At 40.0% G+C, this 22,823-nt stretch overlaps 1 pseudogene; it reads right to left on the bottom strand.

Moving 5' to 3' along the window:
- Positions 1 to 22,823, bottom strand: part of LOC130838299 (zinc finger protein 836-like) — a 46,765-nt pseudogene that overhangs the window by 19,416 nt on the left and 4,526 nt on the right.

The following is a 22,823-nucleotide window of genomic DNA, read 5'->3' as shown; positions in this document are numbered from 1 at the left end:
GGGCGGGGCGCGGGGCGGGGCGCGGGGCGGGGCGCGGGGCGGGGCGCGGGGCGGGGCGCGGGGCGGGCAGGAGATGTTGCCTTCCCCTACCTTGGAAGGGCTTTTTTTACCTTTTTATCTTGAACCCTTTGGAGTAAACGTTTACACTTGTGTGGGCTACCTATGTGAGAAGCTATTATGTTTCCTCCTGATGAGGACAGAGTATAGGAACAAAGTAGGTGATTCAATAGTTCATCCCACTAGGGGATTTTAAGTAGAAAAAAGGATGGGACACCCCTGCAAGCTAATGATTGCTGAAGAAACTAGATGTGCTTTACCACAAAACCAATCAGGCTTGCTTAGCAACAAAGCCATTCAACAGAAGCACAAGACGTGCCCCTTAACAATAAAACAATGATGGCACGAGACCCACATCCTGCCCAGTGAGCTCAGTAAGTTAATGATCCCTAGGACATGCTCTCTGCACACATAAAAAACAATAATTTCTGGAAAGCTGCTCATTGTACAGAGACCTGAAATAACTTTAACAGCCCTGGCTTAACCACGTTGGGACAAAAAACTCCCCTGCACAACCTGGAGGAGGACCTGATGATGGAAGCATGACGTCAACTCAAGAAAAATAAAGATCCTTTCCCGCTACTCACTTTTCCTTTGATTTTAAAACTGTAGCCCACTATGTTCTCGGGGCGGCACCCTCTTTCCCAACTGCTTGTAAGCCTCACAAGTGCCCTATTTTAATAAATCACTTCTTATCACTTTGCCTCTCGCTGCATTCCTTCTGCACTGAGACGTAAAGGACCGGGCTCCTCGGAGCCCCCCAAAACCACACCTATCTGTTTCACTCCTAACAAACTGAAAACAGTTTCAATAAAAACCTGGTTTTGCCAGCAGGTTGCTTGCACGTTGTGCTCACGAGGCTCAAGCAGTTCAATGGTTGGGAACGTGGGTCTCCAAGTGATTGCTGTGGGGCAGTGGTTGGATCCTGGAATTTTTCCTGCAGTAGAACTAATTTAAGCAGTTTAAGGAAACAAGACCTGGACTTGCCTCTATATTACACATCAGAAAGAGAAATGAAAAACTCTCCCAGTGTAGAAGGGGCCATTTCCCACTGACACCATACAGAATAGATTTTCCTTTTTTTTTTTTTAATTTATTAGTTATTTATTTATTTATGGCTTCATTGGGTCTTTCTGTCTACCTGTGGGCTTTCTCTAGTTGTTGCAAGTGAGGGCCACTCTTCATTGTGGTGTGCGGGCTTCTCAGGGCGGAGGTTTCTCTTCTTGCAGAGCATGAGCTCTAGGCTCACAGGCTTCACTAGTTGCGGCATCTGTGCTGACTAGTTGTGGCTCTCAGGTCTAGAGTACAGGCTCAGTAGTTGTGGTGTACGGGCTCCGTTGCTGTGAGGCATGTGGGATCTTCCCGGACCAGGGATAGAACCCGGGTCCTCTGCACTGGCAGGCGGATTCTTAACAACTGTGCCACCAAAGAAGTCCCTAGATTTTCCTTTGTCGTCCTCATTCAGGCAGCATGACAAACTCAACACTCTCTTGGTTCCAGAGACTCAGGGACAAAACCTTGCATTTGAGACTGGAGGTCGAAGGCATGTGATAATTTCTGTCACTAACCGTTGCTTTTAAAAATGCAATACAAAAATGAAATATATTTTTTCAAATTATGAATTGCATTATTCTTTCATTTCACTAAAGTGTTTTATTTGCCTTTTAATATCACGTTCCACTCCCCCCACCATTTTATTGAGATGTACTTGACTTACATCAATCATTGTGTGAGTTTAAGTTGTACAGCATAATGTTGTGACCTATATATTGAAATAATTACTGCAATAACTTTAGTAAGCATCTATCATTTCATACTTTCAGGATAAAGAACAAACTCCATTGACATACCATGTCCCCTAACATCTTTTCCCTTTACTTCTCTCTGTTCTTTTGGTGGAAATATGAAATTCAAAAACTCACATTTCTTATTAAAACTATGATGGCTGGACTTCCTAGATGGCACAGTGGTTAAGAATCTGCCTGCCAATGCAGGGGACACGGGTTCGAGCCTGCTCTGGGACGATCTCACATGCCACGGAGCAACTAAAGTCCATGCACCACAACTATTGAGCCTGTGCTGTAGAGCCCGTGAGCGACAGCTATTGAGCCCATGTGCCGCAACTACTGAAGCTCACGCGCCTAGGTCCCGAGCTCCACAACAAGAGAAGTCACTACAATGAGGAGCATGCGCAGCACAATGAAGAGTAGCCTCCACTCTCAGCAACTAGAGAAAGCCTGTGTGCAGCAATGAAGACCCAAAGCAGCCAATAAATAAATAAAATAAATAAATTAAAAAAAAAACTATGATGGCTACTTAACGAGTAGCTAATATTTGGAAAAACATGTGAGACTAATGTTTCGCTGAAAACAAGACAAAATCTAAAAATGAAAAGACATTTGCTCTCACCTATCACCATTCTTAGTCATCCAGCAGCCATTTTGCTACAAGGAAAGTAAAGACTAATAAGTGGTCATGGATATGGAAGGGGCAGAGGACCCATTATATCACACACTTCACCTTTTGAACTTCCTCATTTGTGAGAATGATAAACCTCCAACTTCTTTCAGTCACCATTCTCCAGGTATTCCTGATAAATAGGATTATTATTTTGTGATGAGTACAGAATGAAAGAATTTTTCAGAAAGAATCTTGAATTTAAAATTTTATGGCTTAAAAAAACTTTATGAAAATACCACTTAATTGAGTAAGACTCATTTAGTACATGGTGCCTAAAATTCACAACATGTTAACAAAATACAGCATGAGAATGTGTGTCAAATGTTCAGAATGTTAGGTTGGAAGGTTACAGGAGTAAGGAATCTAGTACCGCAAATGTAATTACATTATTTCTATGACCATTAAATCTACTGATCAATGAGTGTATGCATTCCAGCAAACATGTTTACATTGACAAAGTGAATTCAACCATACTGTCAGTCATGAATGATTCCATCACTGATAATCCACTAGGAAATAAAGTCAATACTCTGCTTTCAAATAGCTTGTATTCTATGAGGGAAAGCCAGCAATAATTAAATACATTAAACAATTAAATAAGACATGAAATTTATTGAAATAATATATGTAGAAAGTCAAAAGCCTCCACAGAAACTTATACAAAAAGTGTGATTTGCAAGTTATCATGATATAAGAACATACAAAAATCGATTATAATTGTATACACTAGCAATTTATACATAGAAATTGAAATTAAAAATATGATATCATGTTTGAAGTTTCAAAAAGAAGTAGAAGAAAAATGTGTAAATCTAATAAAACATTGATTTGTATGCTGAAAACTATGAAACAGTAATGAAAGAAATCACTGACCTTTTACTTGCATTATCTTAGAGAGACGTACCATATTCATTGACTGGAAGACAACAGAGAAGTCATCTTATATCACCCAAAATTGTCATACAGTTTAATGCATTTCCAATGTAGATTTTTATAGAATAAACCAATATTATCCTAAAATTAACACGTAAAGGCAAAAGAACTAGAGAAGGCAAAATATCACAAAAATACTGGAGTGAAAAAAAAAAAATACTGAAGTGGCCAGAATCACTCCACATGATCTCAAGATTTCTAATAGTGTAATCAAGATTGTGTGGGATTTCACACATAGACCAAGGGAACAGAATGATGAAAACAGAAAGAACCCTACACAACTACAATTAACCTTTAAACAACACAGGTGTGAACTGTGCAGCTTTACTCTTTTTTGCTTTTTTTTTTTGCAGATTTACTTTTTAATACAGACACTATAACAAATTTAATAACAGTGAAAATGTTTGAAATATTGGGAGAATTGCAAAAATGTCACACAGGGACACAAAGTGGCCAAACGCTGTTGGAAAAATGGCGCAAAGACTTCCTCCATGCAAAATTGCCACAAAACTTAAATTTGCAAAAAATACAGTATCTTGAAGCACAGTAAACCAAACTGCAATAAAAGTGGTATAATTGGATTGACGTAATAGGAAGTTACCATAACCATAACTATATGTGAAGATAGTTGATTTTAAAATGGCAAATGATGCTCGTATAATTAACAACAGATGTTGAGTGCTTGAAAGATTTAAATCAGTTGGCTTGTTAGAGTAGCAAAATGGTTAAGAAATTTGTCTTTGAAGCCAGTCAATGTGGATTCGATTGCTGATTTACCCACTTGCTGGGATGGGAACAAAATGAGTCTTTAAATCTATCGATGTGCCAAGTTCCTTCAATCATCAAATAAGAATAAACAACGGTACTTTTTTCAGAGATGAAAATCCAATAACTTATTATGCATAAAGCATTACTAACAGTAACTGATTACTAAAAGTATTATATATAGTGAAGATAATATAAATCACAATCAAGATAACTTATGAAAGAAAAATATATCCTTTGGGGATGGGAAGGAATTCTAAGTGGAGGATATTGGGTGTCAGTTGTCATGCTCAATGGAGAACAAATCTTTTCTCTATAAGATCCTCTGGCACTGAATGCGAATACATCACTGGGAAAGGACAGAATGACTTCCAGGAATTTGGCAATAGGGATTATCTCCTTGTCACAAACTATACTGAGATTCTTTGGGGTCTTTCTTATGTAGCATGACGTTTTCATTCTCTTCACTGCATGCGTGTTCAACTCCACACACTTGCTTTTCCAGCACTCGACCATAGCCAATTCCCAGAAAAAAAGATTTCATGGCACCATTTTGCCAGTAAGTTCGTTCATGGAACTACAGCCCCCAAATAACTCTTTCGTTATGTTTATACTGCACCTACTTTGTGTCATTGCATATATACATTATCACATCACAGAAGTCCCAAAACAACTCACTGATTTACATAACCCTTGCTGCAAAACAAGGGAAATATGCAAGGAAGGCAATAATAATTCTGTAACAAAAAGAGTATAAAAAACATTTTACTACACTGGGAAATTAACGATGGAACATACTGCTTAATTCTGAAATTTGAAATCAAAGTTTTAATAGTCTTTGGATAACTTCTCTAGTAAATTGTTTACTTATATTATCAACTAAGCACTTCCAATTTTTAGTACACTAGTATAAAGATATCTCAGATAATTTATCTAAAGAGTATTTTTACAGCATTTCCAAAAACCAAATCTTTTTTTTTTTGGCAACACTGCACAGCTTGTTGGGATCTCACTTCCCTGACCAGGCTTTCAACCAGGCTACAGTAGTGAAAGCCCCGAATCCTAACCACTAGACCACCACGGAACTCCCTACATTCCTTTTTATATTCTTTTCCATTACACTTTAACCCAGGACATTGAATACAGCTCCCTGAGCTCTACAGTAGGATCCCATTGTCCACGGATTCTATATGTAATAGTTTGCATCTAGTAACCCCAAACTCCCAGCCCATCCCTCCCCTATCCCTCCTCCCCCTAGTCTATTCTTTATTCCTGTGAGTCTGTTTCTGGTTCATAGATAGGTTCATTTGTGTCATATTTTATTTTATTTTTTTACATGTCTGACCATGCTGTTTGGCTTGCGGGATCTTAGCTCCAGAACCAGGGATCAAACCCAGGCCTCCAACAAATCCTAACCAATGGACCACCAGGGAATTCCCTGTGTCATATTTCTAATTCCATATGTAAGTGATATCATATGGTATGCATCTTTCTCTTTGACTTACTTCATTTAGCATAATAATGTCTAGTTCCACCCACGTTCCCGCAAATGGCATTATTTCGTTCTTTCATGGCTGAGTAGTATTCCATTGTATATGTGTACCATACATATCCATTCATCTGTTCACATCCTTTTTTTGGCAGCCCAGTGGGAGAAACAAAAACAAAACAAAAACAAAAAAAAACCCCATAAAAACCAAATTGAACAATGCAATGTACATGATGTACAGGTGACACAGGAAAAAAAAGGAAATATATTAATATCATGGAAGAAAGGTGTGGTCTTTTCTAACCAAGAAAAAAAAGGATTTTCAAGAGTAAACATTCAGTGTTTTATTAGAATCTGACACCATTTTTTGATGTTTGACTACTGACAATTATTAAGCTTCACCATAACCTCTCCTTATTTAGCCTATTGGCTGAAGCAGATAAAGTCTAAGGGCTTCCTTCTTTGATACCAACTGGAAGTTCAAACCATAAGTGGGTATCCTCCCCTAAGCCTGATCCAGTAATCACCTTAACACATCAAGCCAGTCATCATTCCCTGTGACCTCAAACCATTCTTTGAACACCTTGGTATTCTTCCCTGTCCCCCACCCAGAAAGCTGAATTACATAACAAACATTCTCATAACACTGCAACTTTAATATCATTCTAAATGACCAAAGTAGCCTTTGGGGGGAATTCCACCCTATTCCAGTGGATAGCCACAACTGCAAACTAGCAACAAAAAAAATGTTTTGGGGGTGATATATAAAATTTCTAGTTTATCTATCAAACAAAAATCTTCCCATTGTATATTGTTTAGTGCTGAGAGAATACTCAAGAACATGGTTATTTTCAAATTATTGTACTGAGCTGTTCAAGGACAAAAGTGAAACTGGATGATGTTTTACTTTTTGTAATATTTTGATATGCTTCTGTATTCCTATTTTTCCTTCATTTCAATCAAGGTGCACTATGTTAGATTTATTGAGGCAAGAAAAAGAACATGAGGAACTACATTCACGGGACTTCCCTGGTGGCGCAGTGGGTAAGAATCTGCCTGCCAATGCAGGGAACTCCAGTTCAATCCTGGTCTGGGAAGATCCCACATGCCACAGAGCAACTAAGCCCATGTGCCACAACTACTGAGCCCACGTGCTGCAACTACTGAAGCCCACGTGCCTAGAGTCCGTGTTCCACAACAAGAGAAGCCATTGCAATGAGAAACCTGCCTGAGCACCGCATCGAAGAGTAGCCTCGCTCTCCTCAACTAGAGAAAGCCCACACACAGCAACGAAGACCCAACACAGCCAATAAATAAATAAATAAATAAATAAATAAATAAATAAATAATCTGGATCTGAAGAAATGTCAATGAATAAACTACATGTTAGAACAAATTGCATTGTATTATTATTAATGATAATAAAAAGACAGACGTCTTTTATGCTCTTTGTCCCTGTCAGTCCAAGCTGGCAGTGTTCTGACTGCTAACATCGCTCAGAACTTCATAGGTAGCTCATGTATGTCTTGGGATTCACTTCAGTAGGCAAGAGGCTCCTCCTTCGCAGAGCTTCCCTGGCTATTCCCACCTCTATCCCTGGCTTCTGCTTAGCTTGCTGAGGGGATCTGTGAATTGCAGTGCTTAATCTGTTAAGTGCCAGCATACTCTTACTGATTTTCTTTTCTGAGTTATTAGTGAAAATATACTCAGTGACCCAATCAAAATTTTCTCTCCAGAGCACCATTTCTTAAGAAAGGTCTCTTTATTTTAGCATCTTTTGCAATCTGAACAGGCTAAGCATTTTCCAACGTGTCAAGTCCTGGTTCATTTCTCATAAAAGTTCTTTCTTGAATTTACATCGTTCCCCTCACAGTTTCTGAGAAGCAGCAAGAATGAAACTATTCACATGTTCACCGCCTTGCTTGGAATCTCCTCGATGAAATATTCAACTTTATTATTTAAAACTTCTGCTTTCTATATAATGATAAAAAACAATTCCACTAAACTTTTTGCCACTATATACCAAGGATTTCCTTTCCTAGAAATTTGAGAAAAGCCTACAAAGTAATGAAAGAAAAAGAGAAACAGAAAAAGTCACCCTGCAGGAAGCAGAATTAAACAACCTCGCTTCCTCCCCTACCCACCTTTAATTAATAACTAAGAAAAATTCAGGAATGCATTGCTTAAGAATAATAAGAACACCACAAAGAGATAATATCTAATGTCTGATAGAACAGCTGTCATCAAAAGAAAAGAGATGAAAAGGATTGTTGAGAAAGGGGAGAAAATGAAATTTGGGTAACTGCTTTGGGAACGTAAATTGGTGCAGCTACTACAGAAAACAGTTTATGGTTCCTAAAAATATTTAAATATATATATATACACACACAAACACACATACATATATATATCATAAATGCAGTAATTCCACTATGAAATCATTGTCATATGAAATCGTTCCTGCACTTCCACGTTCACTACAGCAGTAATTACAACAGCTAAGGCTTGAAAACAACCTAAGTGTCCAACAGACTAATGGGCAAAAAAAAAAATCTGGCAGCTACACACAATGTAATACTATTTACTGATGAAAAAGGAGGAAATCAGTCTCTTTGTACCACCACGAGTGGACACTGAAGGTATTTAATCAGGAAATTAAGTCAGAGAGAAAGACTAATTTAGAATAATCTCACTGGGCAGCCCTTTCCTCCCTAACATTCAAACCACAAGGGACCAAATTTTATTGGAGAAGCTTCTAGTTTCAGGGCTGAAAGGAGAACGGTTTCAAGTTCCTATATTTGAAGCAATGACTGTGAAGACTGAAACTGAAACAATAGACCGGTCATTTTTATTTGTTCCCGAGGTAGGGGTTAATGTTTTAGGCACAGGTTTGATCATTCAATTGGGTTTAAATGTAGGGATAGAGAAAGGGCCAAGTTGAAGTTCTGATAGCATACCTCACGAAAGAGGAAGAATAGATTAATCCTGAGGTATGGGTCAAAGAGAAAAACAGAGGAAGACTACAAGCCTCCCCAATAAAAGCCTCTTTCAAACAACTGGGTGGAATAGTTTGTAGAAAGCAGTACTATATATCAGTGGAAAGAAAAAGAGGTCTCCAACCGGCAATTGAGGGCATTATTGAGGACTGGTTGCTAGAACTCTGTATGTCGCCATACAATACTCAAGGGCTTCCAATATAATGCAAGACCTACGGACAATAAATCAGATAGTCCAGTCCTCCTTGTCAGTTATTATGTAACTTTCTAAGAGAATATGTGCTGGCTGTATCCTCCACTTTGTCTTCCTTAAGGTTAAAAGGACTCCTTACCCGGCTTGCCCAGACCCCCCCGGCCCCGCCCCGCCGCCCTTAAATTCTCCGCTCACTTTCCCAGTCTGGAGACCTGATATTAAGTCTCGGAAAGAAGATCAACTCCAGCCTAGCTAGGAAGGCTCCCATCAAGTGCTCCTGACCGCCGAGACCGCCATATGGACAACAGAAAAGGGGTTGACACATTATACACGTGTCAAGGGACTGACAAAAGACTTAAAGGGGGGAAAGACGTCTTAAGAAAGACGTCCAAACATGACAACTAAATACTGGCAGATTGTATGGGGGGGGGGTGTTAATATGGGTAGACCAGATAATGATTTCTAGCGCATACTCCATAGGGTAGGGTCCACACTACAATGAAGATCCCAATTACTACCCCATTAAGTTAACAATTAATATAATAAGGTCAGCTATACCCTTAACTGTAAAGTTTGATGCTTGTCAGGTTTTACCTTTTGGAAATCTAGAAGCTCAGAGACAGCTCTCACAGGTAGACAAATATCTCTGTCCTGAACAAATCTCAGGTAATCGGGGACCTCCCTGTCCTAGCTGGGGGGATGTATGGTGGACCACGCAGGACCGGGGTGGACTGCTGCTACTCCATTTGGAGATCCTAGGGGATGGGATCGTTTACAACCAAAGCTACACATATATAAGGGGTCCGCCACACCCAACTGCCAGGACTTGCAATGTAACCCTGTGCTCCTTATCATTAATAACCCTGCTGAAATATATTGGAATCCACAGGTCACACCCTAAATGTATGGTTTAGGGGCGGATGTATCTGGAAAAGATCCCTTGGGAAAACTAGTTCTCCAATTAGTTATAACTCCAACCCCACCTTCTCTTGGATCCACTCCAACCCCGGGTCCACAAAATCAGCTCAACCAACCAATGATCCTAAAAGGGTGAAAGTAATTGAGGTTAAGGACTTAAGATTGAAATTGAGACAGGTTATGGAGACACGAATGCCTGTGTAGAATGGATCAAATTTTCAGTACTAGTTTTGAACAAAAGCGACTTCATGTATGTGCTGCAGGATGGCCACAGACGCAAGTAGTTCCGTTCTCTCTTGACTGGGACACAGACACCACTGGGATGAGTTGTATACTTGCCTTATACCAGGACAAGGACGCTTGGGGAAAGGAGACTTGTAAGAGCTTTTCTCTGCTCTTCCCTGCACTGCAGAGGTCAGATCGGAGGGCAAGCCCCTCCTTCTCCATAGCAACGATGCATCACTCCTCCTATCTCTCTAGGCAAGGGGGAGGTTTCACAACTCCTGTGGGACAACTGCTGACTTGTGCCGACGCCCTAGATGTCCCCAATAAATCTGGCAGCAACTACTCAAGTCTGCACATCCCCCGAGGAAAAAGCCTGCGAAACCACTGACGTCCAACTGGACTGGGACCTGTACTTTGGTCCAATTGGCCATTCCATTCACCCTGGCATTTTGCTCCAACTCTGAAGGTAAACATCAACACAGAAGAAGTCCACACAAGGGTCATTTGATTCTAATGTGTACATGGACTCAATAGGGGTACCTAGGGGAATTCCTAACAAATTCAAAGCCAGAAATCAGATCGCTGCAGGGTTTGAGTCAGCCCTCTTTTTGTGGTCCACCACTAATAAAAATGTTGATTGGATCAATTACATTTATTACAACCAACAGAGGTTTATTAATTATACCAGAGATGCACTGCAAGGAATAGCAAGCCAGCTGGATGCAACCAGTCGGATGGCTTGGGAAAATAGAATAGCCCTGGACATGATTTTGGCAGAAAAAGGGGGAGTATGTGTCATGCTGGAAGGAAAATGTTGCACTTGCATCCCTAACAACACAGCCCGAGATAGCACGATAACTAAAGCATTACAGGGATTGACAACCTTGGCCAATGAACTAGCTGAAAATTCAGGAATTGAAGACCCATTCACAGGTTGGCTAGAGGGATGGTTTGGCAAGTGGAAGAGGATGGTTGACTCGGTCCTGACTTCCCTGGTCGTTGTAGCAGGAGTGCTGACAATCCTAGGACGTTCTATCATGCCCTGTGTAAGGGGATTAACCCGGAGACTAACAGAAGCGGCTACAAACAAACAAATGCCCATGACTTATGCCCCAAATAACCTCCTGCTGTTAGATGAAAAAGTGGATCATGAAAAAGAGTCAATATTTGCCTGGTATGTTTGAACAACAAGGCCTTAAGGGCCTTATAAAATAATGATGTGGTACATATATACAATGGAATATTACTCAGCTGTAAAAGCCAATGAAACTGGGACATTTGTAGAGACATGGATGGACCTAGAGACTGTCATACAGAGTGAAGTGAGTCAGAAAGAAAAAAACAAATATCATATATTAACACATATATGTGGAATATAGAAAAATGGTACAGATCAACCAGTTAGCAAGGCAGAAATAGAGACACAGATGTAGAGAACAAACATATGGACAGCAAGTGGGGAAAGCAGGGAGGGTTGGGGGGGGAATGAATTCGGAGACTGGGATACCAAATAGTACACTCTAAATATATGCAGTTTATTGTATGTTAACTGTATCTCAATAAAAGTTCTTAAAAAAAGGAAAGAAAATGCTTATTTTAAGTTTCTATCTGGAACAGGTTTAAGATAAAAGCTTGATGTTGTGTCTGAAACTAAGATGTTTCTTCCTAACAAGTTGAAAACGGTTTCAATAAAAAGCTGTGTTTACCAGCAGGTTTCTCACAGGTCCCCTTCCTGTGGCTCAAGCAATTCAGGGGTTGGGAACTTGGGTCTCCAAGTGGTTGCTGGTGGGGAACTAGTTGCATTCGGGAACATTTCCTGCAATTAGAATTAACTTAGGCAATTCAAGGAAAGAAGAGGTGGACTTGCCTTTATTACAAACTAGAATGAGAAATACGAAACTCTCCCTGGGTAGAATGGGGCATTCACACAGACACTCTATGGAACACATTTTCCTTTCTATTCCTCATTCGCCAGGAGCCTGAATGAGGCTGTAGGACAATACGCTGTCAGTTCCAGAGACTTAGGGACAAATCCCGGAGTCTTGAGACCAGAGGACTAAGCCATGTGATGAATTCCATCACTAACCATTGCTTGCTTTAAGAAGAGCAAGCAATACACTCTAAAAAATTGTTCTAAATTGCATTTTTCACTCTTTATTTCTCCAAGTGTTTTATTTGCCTTTGAAAACTTTTCCTCCCAGTTTTATTGAGATGTACTTGACATACATCACTGTATGAGTTTAAGGTGTACAGCATACTGTTCTGACTCTCATTTTGAAATAGTTAATAAGTTTAATAAGAATCCATCATCCCATATAGATACCATAAAAATAGAAAACAAAAAAATTAAAAACAAAACAAAAAAGACAAAAACAGAAAAATTATTTTTCTTTTAATGAGATGGCTGACTGAAAAAAAAGCACAACGCGAGAGTTCTGAGTTGTTTTATTTGGGGCAAAATGAGGACTATAGCCCAGGAGACAATGTTTCACATACCTCCGAGGAACTGTTCTGAAGAGGTAGGGGGAAAAGACAGTATAACATTTCCTGTATGAATTTTCTGATGTCTAATGAGGTTTGAGCGGTAATTAAAGGTTTTTCCACACTCATTACATTTGTTAGGTTTCTCTCCAGTATGAACTCTCTGATGGCTTGCAAGGGTTGCATTTAGACTAAAAACCTTGCCACACTCATTACATTTATAGGGCTTCTCCCCAGTATGAACCCTCCGATGAACTGCAAGATTTGAATTTTGACTGAAGACTTTGCTACAAATATCACATTCATATAACTTCTTTCCTGTATGAATATTCTGATGTCTAATGAGGTTTGAGCGGTGATTAAAGGTTTTTCCACACTCATTACATTTATAGGGTTTCTCTTCAGTATGAATTCTCCGATGATTTGCAAGGACTGAATTTCGACTGAAGACTTTGCCACATACACCACATTTATATGGTTTATTTACTGTATGGATTGTTTGATGTTGAATGAGGTATAAGCCATGACTAAAGGTTTTGCTACACTCACTACATTTGTAACATTTCTCTGCAGCATGAATTTCCCAATGAGGCACAATGTGTGAATTTCGACCAAAGATTTGGCCACATACATCACATTTATATAATTTCGCTCCTGTGTGGATTATCTGATGGCTAGTGAGGTCTGAGATGTTAAGGAAGGTTTCGTTACACTTGTTACATTTGTAAGGTCTTCTGCTGTGTGCTTTCTGGTGTTGAGTCAGTATAGAGGAATGCAGAAAATCATTTTCATATGTACTAGAAATACTGATGTGAACACTAGGAGGAATTATGTGAAGTGGTGAAAATGAGGTACTATTGTTGATTTTCTCATCAGCTTGATTAAATTCATATATTTCCCCTTCACTTCTCATTATACGGAATTCATCCTGAAAGTCTAAACCAAGCCTGTTTCCAATGCGCTTGACTCCTGCCTCCCTTCCACAATGGCAGTGTCTTCCATCAGTGAGATGTCTGCTATGCGTTATAGGCACTTCTTTGTAATTTCTTCCATCACCTCTCTGCTGAGACTCAAAGTCATATATACTTCCCTGCATTTCCCTGAGGTAAAAATGTTTGATTTCATGACTTTCAGGTCTTCCCAATATCACTGTTTGGAATACTTCTCCTGTATCGCTGTTCCTTTTTGGTTGTAACTGCTTGACCACACGTATAGGAGAGATATCTACAAGATACAAAGATCCACAGTGATCCTATCCATTACAACCCATAAATAAATGCTTCATGGTGACTATATACTACACCAAAAGGAATATTTATACCAAACAGAGTTATGAAACTTCCCAACAATGATCATAAAAGTTTTAGGAACACTAAATGAATAGAATTCTTTACTAAAGAAAGAGTAAGAACATACAATTCAAGTTAATTTGAAGGTAGCCTTGTTTCACAGACCCTATATTAAAAACACTCACATTGGACATCAGCTATTGAAGAAAGGGTATTTTTTCCACCATGACCCCAAAGTACATACCAAGTAACAGTAAACATACTGCTGTCTCATAATTGAGGAGAAAAAATATTATATTATAGGTATATTCTGCATATTTACTGTACATACATAAATGCTAAAAAACAGACAATATATTGTAATGCTAAATGATCCAAACAAGCTTATATAACAAACTAATTAATTGGCTGTTTAGAATTTAAAAAATTAATACATGCTAGAGAAAATGAAGAATCTGATAAAACAATTTTTAAGAAAACGAAATATTTTTCTAAATATCTGCTATAAAACTATGTACCCAGATCTGGGGGAAAAAAATCAACTGTTACATTAACATCTATTAAAAAAAAATAATAAAACCTTATTTCCTGAACTGAAAAAACAAACTATGTATCCATAAATAAAAGGCATTTTACAACATTAACAAGTAGTGCATATCAGTTGTATTGCAGAATACATGCTGAAGGACCATCATCTGGAAACTGCAACTGAGAATTAATACATAAAATATAATCCAGGTATCAAATAGGCAATAAAGAAAGCAATCCATACATGTGCAGTATCCTTAAATTATCTACGTTACTGGCTCCAAATATACGTAATAAAGAATGAGCACTTTGTAAATTTTTAAACCAGGGTCAGACAAAATGTTGAGAAAAATTGCAAAAAAAAGCATACAAAATATAATAAAGACAAAGGGATATTAAAGACCTGGAACGGGACTTCCCTGGTGGTGCAGTGGTTAAGACTCTGTGCTTCCAATGAGGGGTTGAATCCCTGGTCAGGCAGCTAGATCCCACACGCTTGCCATAATGAAGAGTTTGCATGTCACAACTAAGGAGCTGGCAACCTACAACTAAGGAGTCCACCAGATGCAACTAAGTAACACATGTGCCGCAACTTAGGAGCCAGTGGGCCACAACTAAAGAGCATGACTGCTACAACTAAGACCTGGCAGAACCAAATAAGTAAATAAATAAAATACTAAAAAACAAAACAAGAAACAATGTTAATACTATCTTTTCATACAAAAGTAACTTTTAAGTGTTTAGTATATACAATGCAATATTCTACACCATCTAAGCACAAATTTCTTTCAAATGGCTAGAGGTGAATTAACATAATTTTTCAAATCAGGGCAGTGGACTCATAGCTCTGTGCACACGACCCCAATTGACACAGAACCAACATGTGAACCTGAACCTGAAGACTGAGACAACATATTCTTAAGACTGACCACCCACGACTTCCCTGGTGGTGCAATGGTTAAGATGCCACATGCCTCGCAGCAACAAGGGAAGTCACTAAAACGAAAAGCCTGTGCACCACAATGAAGAGTAGCTCCCGCTTGCCACAAACAGAGAAAGCCCATGCGCAGCAAAGAAGACCCAACACAGCCAATAAATAAATAAGAATTAAACAAATCTTTAAAAACAAGCAAAAAACTCCTAGAAGTAAACATATAGGAAAGTTTCTTTCGTTTTTTAAAAAAAATTATTTATTTATTTATTTATTTATTGGCTGTGTTGGGTCTTTGTTGTTGCACGTAGGCTTTCTCTAGTTGCAGCGAGCGGAGGCTACTCTTCCTTGCAGTGCACAGGCTTCTCATTGCGGTGGCTTCTCTTGTTGCGAAACACAGGCTCTAGGTGTACAGTCTTCAGTAATTGTGGCACGCAGGATCAACAGTTGTGGCTCATGGACTCTAAAGCACAGGCTAAGTAGTTGCGGTGCATGGGCTTAGTTGCTCTGCAGCGTTTGGGATCCTCCCGGACCAGGGCTCGAACCCGTGTCCCCTGCACTGCCAGGCGCATGGTTAACCACTGCGCCACCAGGGAAGTCCAGGAAAGTTTTTTGATAGTGGATTCAACAATGCTTTCTCAGGTATAACACCAAAAGCAGAGGCCACAAAGTAAAAACAGATAAATTAGACTACATCAAAATCACAAACTATTGTGCATTGAAGCACATTCAGCAGAGTGAAAACACAACCTACAGCATAAGAGAAAATATTTGCAAGTCAGATATCTGATAATAGATTAATGTCTAAAATATAAAAAGAACCCTAAAAGGGACTAATCACCAATTCCACCATGAAGGGGGACCCTTCCACAATCACCCATCTCACACATTACAAATGTAAAAAATGTACTTTTTATGTAAAAAGTATGAAACTGATGACAAAATAAATAAAAATCAAAATCACTTATAACACATGGAAAAGTACAAAATAAAAGTCCCAGTGTCTTAAACAAAACAAATTATGGTTTATCATTGAAGGTCTCACTCTACTTCATAAGCTCTCTCATTAAGATGCTTGAAAATGAGGTGTGTGGGTAGAACAAACAATGGCACATAGGCGACAAAAAACATGGCATCACCAGCAGTTTAGTCAACAGCTGCACAGATATGAGGATGTGAACCTGGACAATGTTATCCATAGAAGAAATTAAGATACCATTTACTGACGCTCAAAGGGGATGGTCATTAGTATCTGTGAACAACACTGTCACAGTGCCCTGGAGACAGGCTTTTGTGGCAGTACTCAAAATCAGAACAAAAAATTGGAAAGATTTATAGGTCAGGCACTCATGATACTTTCTATCTTGTCTCCTATGTGCTGACCACCCTATTGAATAGGTTCAAGTGGTGACTTTGTATGCAGGAGGATAGTATTGCAACATATGAGGGAAAGTGTTCTCCATCAATAATTTTATTACCCAGTAAACCAATTCCACAGAGAGTTCCACAGTAAAACAATTCCACCAAAAGTTCTCCATAAACTACAGGTGGATTATCACAGCAAAGAAACTGGAAAAATCTTCAGTCTTTAGGACTACATAATTCAAAAGCACATTTAAGAGGCAAAATTGTACAAACTTAAGAAAATAAGAAATCAGGGGACTTCCCTGGTGGTGCAGTGTTTAAGAATCCACCTGCCAATGCAGGGGACTCGGGTTTCATCCCTGATCCTGGAAGATCCCACATGCCGCGGAGCAACTAAGCCCATGTGCTGCAAACTACTGAGCCTGTGTGCCATAACTTCTGAAGCCCACACACCTACAGCCCAAGCTCTGCAACAAAAGAAGCCACCTCAATGAGAAGCCCACTCACCACAACAAAAAGTAGGCCCTGCTCACTGCAACTACAGAAAGCCCATGTGAAGCAATGAAGACCCAATGCAGCCAATAAACAAAGAAAGAAAGTTATGAAGAAAAAAAAAAGGAAATCAGGAAGAATACACATTGCCAGACTAGGCAGAGCAGTACAAGAGCCAAAAATTTATAAGATGTGGGAGTCAGATAATCTAGAACCTTGAGATAGAATGATGCACTCGATTCACAGATGCCAAGCTAAGAGCCTGAAAGATTCATATGCACTCCCCATGTAAGACTGGGGACCAAAAAGAGGATCTCTCTGTCCATTGACCTAAGTTTTCCTAAGCAACAATACAGAAGGCTCAATCCATCTCCCTGTTACACACAACCCTGAGGTACATAGCAAAAGCAGAACACAAGAAATGGCTGAGGGATCTAAATAAGCAGACAGAGACTGAGACAGCTCTATGCAGGTTTTGAGGTGCCAAATGGAGTCAAAGAACAGCCAGTGTTTCTCAACTTTTGATTACCTCTTCCTAGTACAGCAACTCTGATCAAACTCAGAGGCTCAGGAATGGAACTCCAGAGGCATCAGCTCTGATCTACAGGGACTAAGAACTAAGCATCCAGTGGAATCAAGGCCATAAGGAGAGATGAGGAGGCAAGAGACCCCAATAAAACAGCCCACCGCACGCTCCTCAAAGTCAAGCAAAAACCAGTTCACAGGAGCCAGATGGCGAGTGTTGTGGATCTTGATAAAGATGTTGCCTTTGTCTCTGCTGGAGCTGCAGCTCGACTGGAGGGTGAAAGAATACATTTTCCACAATGAAGGACAAAGTGATATGCTGGGGAGAAGAAAAATGTCCTCTGAGAGTTTTCAATAAATAAATTCCGGTTTTCCCAAAGAACTCCCTACCCTGAGATGATGTTCCCAAACACTATTAATGTTGTGGCTTCCTCTCTGCCCTGAGATCCCATCTTTGTTCACAACTTTGATACAGTCCCACCCATTTGGTTTTTTGCTATTTTCACGCCACTCACCACAGTCCTGGGCTCTTTCTCTTGCTCTACAATGGAGATAATGTTCAGATCACAAATAGAAATTCCTACTTATCAGAAGAAAGAAATGTAACGTGCTGTGGTTTTTCCAAAATCATAGCTCTTTGTTCAGCTAAGGAGTGAGGAAATGACAGGTGGGTCTGGAAAAATATTTCACGAATTCACCCACTGCTTGCCTCCTTCCAAATGCATAGGGAACAGTGTCATACATACATCTAACTCTTCCAACAAACACTGAGTCAACAGAAAAGGGCAGAAAACAGGAAAGCAGATATTTCTGAGAAGTTTGCCACTGAGCTTTATACACAACTAAGCTCTGGAACAACCCCTGATGTAACATGAATGGGACAGATCATCTGACGAAATGGTCAATTTAAACTCATGATGCTACACCATGTCTGAGTCCAGGGGGCCTCCCGACAGGCACTCAGAGGAAACTGCATAACACGAAAGGGTAGATCCCAACTTCTAGATAGGAGTTATCCTCACCCAGGGAGAGCAGGTTCCTGTAGGTCTCCAACATCACATCCCTGTACAAAGCCCTCTGAGCAGGGTCCAGGCATTCCCACTCCTCCTGAGTGAATTCAATGGCCACATCCTCGAAGGCCAACTGTTTGTGAAACAAAAACATATTCTGGGGCGGGGGAGGAGAGGATAAATTAGGAGTTTGGGATTAACATACATACACTACTGTATATAAAATAAACAACGATGATCTACTGAATCACACAGGTAACTATACTCAATATCTTGAAATAACCCTATAATGGAAAAGAATCTGAAAAAGAATATGTATATAACTGAATCACTTTTCTGTACACTTGAAACTAACACAACATTGTAAATTAACTATACGTCAATAAAAAAAAATATTTAACCAAGTGGCCATGGGAGAGGAGGAAGGTGTCTAGACTGACTCAGTTGACATACATATTCTGAAAGATCTATGTTAAGGTATTTGGAGCAAATTATGTGTCTCTAATTTTAATTTCCTATACTTTTTTCATAACAGATGATCATACCCTCCAATTAATACGGATTTTTCATCTTTGTGGACAATTATAAAACACATAGAAATAAAACTCAAGAACAGGCTGTCCCTGCAGAAGCGTTAAATCTTATATTCTAAACACTGAGTGATATTCAATACTCAGATGAGCTCCAGTATGAGTGCTGTCCCCACATATGACAAAGTCCACCGAAGCTTTAGAGAAAGGTCAAATCTTCAATTATGGTAATAATAACAACAGCAATGACTAAAAGTGTTTGAACACTGCCAATATGTAAACATTAAATAAGTACTTTACAGGTACGAACTTCTTATCAACATAATAGGTTATTAGGAAAAGACCTGTTCCCATCTTACAGAGGAGAAAACTCTGTAAGAGACACTCTGAGGTCTCAGGTCAAGAAGCTTAGAAATGACACCACAAGCACCTGAACTCAGAGGGTTCGGCTCTGGAACTGAAGCTAAAAAATAGAAGAGTTTAGCAATAGAGCATTAAAGTTACATTGACAGGGAGTTTGCTGATGATCCAGCGGCTAAGACACCATAATCCCAATGCAGGGCACCCAGGTTCAACCCTGGTTGGGGAACTAGATCCTGCATGCCACAACTAAGAGTTCACATGCCACAACTAAAGATCCCACATACCACAACGAAGATCGAAGATACCACATGGCACAACTAACACTGGGCGCAGCCAAATAAATAAATAAACAAAAATAAATATTTAAAAATAAATAATATATTTTTTTAAAAAGAATACTTAGGAATAAATAACGTAAGGAGGTGAAAGACTTATACACTGAAAACTATTAAACAATTGCTAAAAGAAACCCCCCAAAATACATATAAATAGAAAGATTTCCAGTACTTATGAGTTAGGCTTAAAATTCTTAAAAAGTCCAAACTACCCAAAGTGTTCTACAGATTCAATGGAATCCCTCCCAAAATTCCAATGGCAATTTTGGCAGAAACAGAAAAGGAAAAAAAAAAAACAAAAAAAAACTGAAAGTCATAGGGAATCTCAAGGACTGCAAATTATCAAGAGACTCTTGAAAAAGAAGAAAGATGGAAGCCTCCCTTTTCTAGATTTGAAAACATACTACAAAGTAATCCAGATGGTGTGGTACTTATATAAACATAGATATATAAACCAAGGGAACAAAACAGAATACTCAGATATAATCCTTTGCATATTTGTATAATGTACTGAGGAGGGTGCTAAGACTACATGATGGAGAAAGGACAGTCTCAATAACACATGGTGCTGGGAAATTGAATCTCTACCAGCAACACAATAAAGCTGGAACCTTACCTGCGTCAATCAGAGAAACTGCTGTGTGTCAAAGGACACAATCAACAAACTGAAAAGAAAACCTCTAAATGGAGGTAATGGAAGTGATATAAAGAATTTCCAACTCTCATAGATTTAGGTTGATTTCATAGTTTAAAATCAATGATGGAAAGACTAAAAAAAATAAAAAAATAAAAAATAAAATCAATGATGGAATAAAACGACCTCTATCACTCATGTCCATTTCTCAACTATCTATTCCCAATCATTAAGACTTTGAATCCAGTGACTCACTCATATAGCTTCAAAAAAGTCAGAACAAATTTCTACTTACTTGTCTCTTCCAGAATTTACCAGGCATTTGTGCGTATTAATACCTGACCTCCACGTGCAGCTTCTTTCATCCTGGTTTGTAGAGAGCTGACAAAGCATCCACATGGGGGTCCCTAAATAATCCCTGCTGCCCAAAAGCACTGACACCCTGTCTCCAATCCATGGGTGTGAAGCCCTGCCCAGGACTATGCCCACTGGAGCCTCTTCACAAGTTTCAACTCACTGGGTCATGGGGATAAAATCTAAGTGGAGATGACAGGCCGCAAGGAAAGGCCCCAAGTGCCTATGAACGTACAGGTGTCAGGCAGGATACTTCAGAGTAAGACAAGATTAGTGAGTCCAAAACAGGGCATTTCCAGAAGGACAGAAGAAACAGTCAACTGAGAATAGGACTTTACCTGAAAAAGAGGCATTCCAGACTCCTTTTCATTCCTCTTGCTCCTCTTCTGGGCTTCTTCCTCAGGCAGCCTGAGTCTTTAGCGCTCAATCCTAAAAGTTGGAAACATGGTGTTTAATGCTTAGAATCAACATACCCCCTTCCTGGGCCAAAATCACGCACAAAGGGAAGACCTCTCCATGTGGAAAAGACAGTCCTCTGCTGCCCACTGTCACAGGAGGGACTCAGGGCAGTAAACTCCTACACACAGACAAACACGGGAGTTTTCCCACACTTTCCTTCATATCACACTCCCTTCCTTGCGAGGCCCTCAGGTACACAACACCAATGAGCCCCTTGGCTGGACCTGACAATCCCCTTCAGGTCACACACCAAGCCTTGATCCATCCCCATGCCAAGCAGAGCCCCCTCAGCCTCAGCCCATAGACCCATATCTAGCAGGACGTATTCCCTACTGAAAATGTTCTGCAATCTTAAGCTTAGTACTCATAATTTCCCTTCTGGCCTCAAACAAACTTACAAACTTTCATGGGGTCCAAAACAGTCTCCAGAGAACCCATAACGATCTCTTCATCCTGTTATACAATAACAGAAAACATCCCACACTCTAATAACTGATGCCTGAGGGGAAAATACATGTGAAGACACCAAAGGGCCCACTCAACCCAAGTCACACTACAGTGACCCAAATCAAACACTGTCACCTCCAAAACGACTAAGAAAAGAAAGATGTCTCCAACAATGTATATGTCCCAGTGGACATCTTCTGAGGAAACACTCCAGATTCTCTTTTGTATCTTTCAAAGTGCATCTGAGGGACTTCCCTGGTAGCGCAGTGGTTAAGAATCCGCCTTCCAATGCAGGGGACATGGGTTCGATCCCTGGTCTTGGAAGATCCCACATGCCGCGGAGCAACTAAGCCCCTGTGCCACAACTAGTAAGCCTGCGCTCTAGAGCCAGCAAGTCACAACTACTGAAGCCTGCACACCTACAGCCCGTGCTTCACAACAACAGAACCCACTGCAATGAGATGCCCGCGCACCTCAAAGAGTAGTCTTCGCTCAATGCAACTAGAGAATGCTCGCGTGCAACAGTGACTCAACGCAGCCAAAACAAACTGCATCTGAAACTTTCTTAACTTGCAACCCAACATACTCAAAGACACCAAACGTAAACCACAAAATGATCTCTGAGATTTTCCCTGTATTACTCTACGGGTTGCTTGTTGATGTTCGCCCTCCCAAAAAAGCCATCGAAAGTCAGCCTGTGGAGTAGATGCTGTGGGGCAACCTCTGGATCCAGTCCCTTGGGACTAAGGCACCCACCCGCTTACACCCACAGCTCCCTGTGGGCTCAGCTCAGGCCTTGTTTCTACCACCACTGAAGGAAACTGTTCCTCTCAGCCTAATTCCACTTCCAGTATTCCTCAAGTGTAATGTGAGTTTCCCAATTAAACCCATGCATGCAAGCCTTAGTCTCAGCATCTATGTCTCTAGAAACCTGAGCTAAGATCCTATGGTACCCCACACCATTCCACGCAGCCCACAACTACCAACAAACCCACTTCCAGATTCTCCAGCCCGAACTGAGACATTCCTGTCCAACAAACCCAC

The sequence above is a fragment of the Hippopotamus amphibius genome, chromosome 16 (genome assembly GCF_030028045.1).
Source record: "Hippopotamus amphibius kiboko isolate mHipAmp2 chromosome 16, mHipAmp2.hap2, whole genome shotgun sequence".
Classification (NCBI taxonomy): Eukaryota; Metazoa; Chordata; class Mammalia; order Artiodactyla; family Hippopotamidae; genus Hippopotamus; species Hippopotamus amphibius.
The sequence above is the reverse complement of the archived record's forward strand: the minus strand, read 5'-3'. Positions and strand labels throughout refer to the sequence as shown.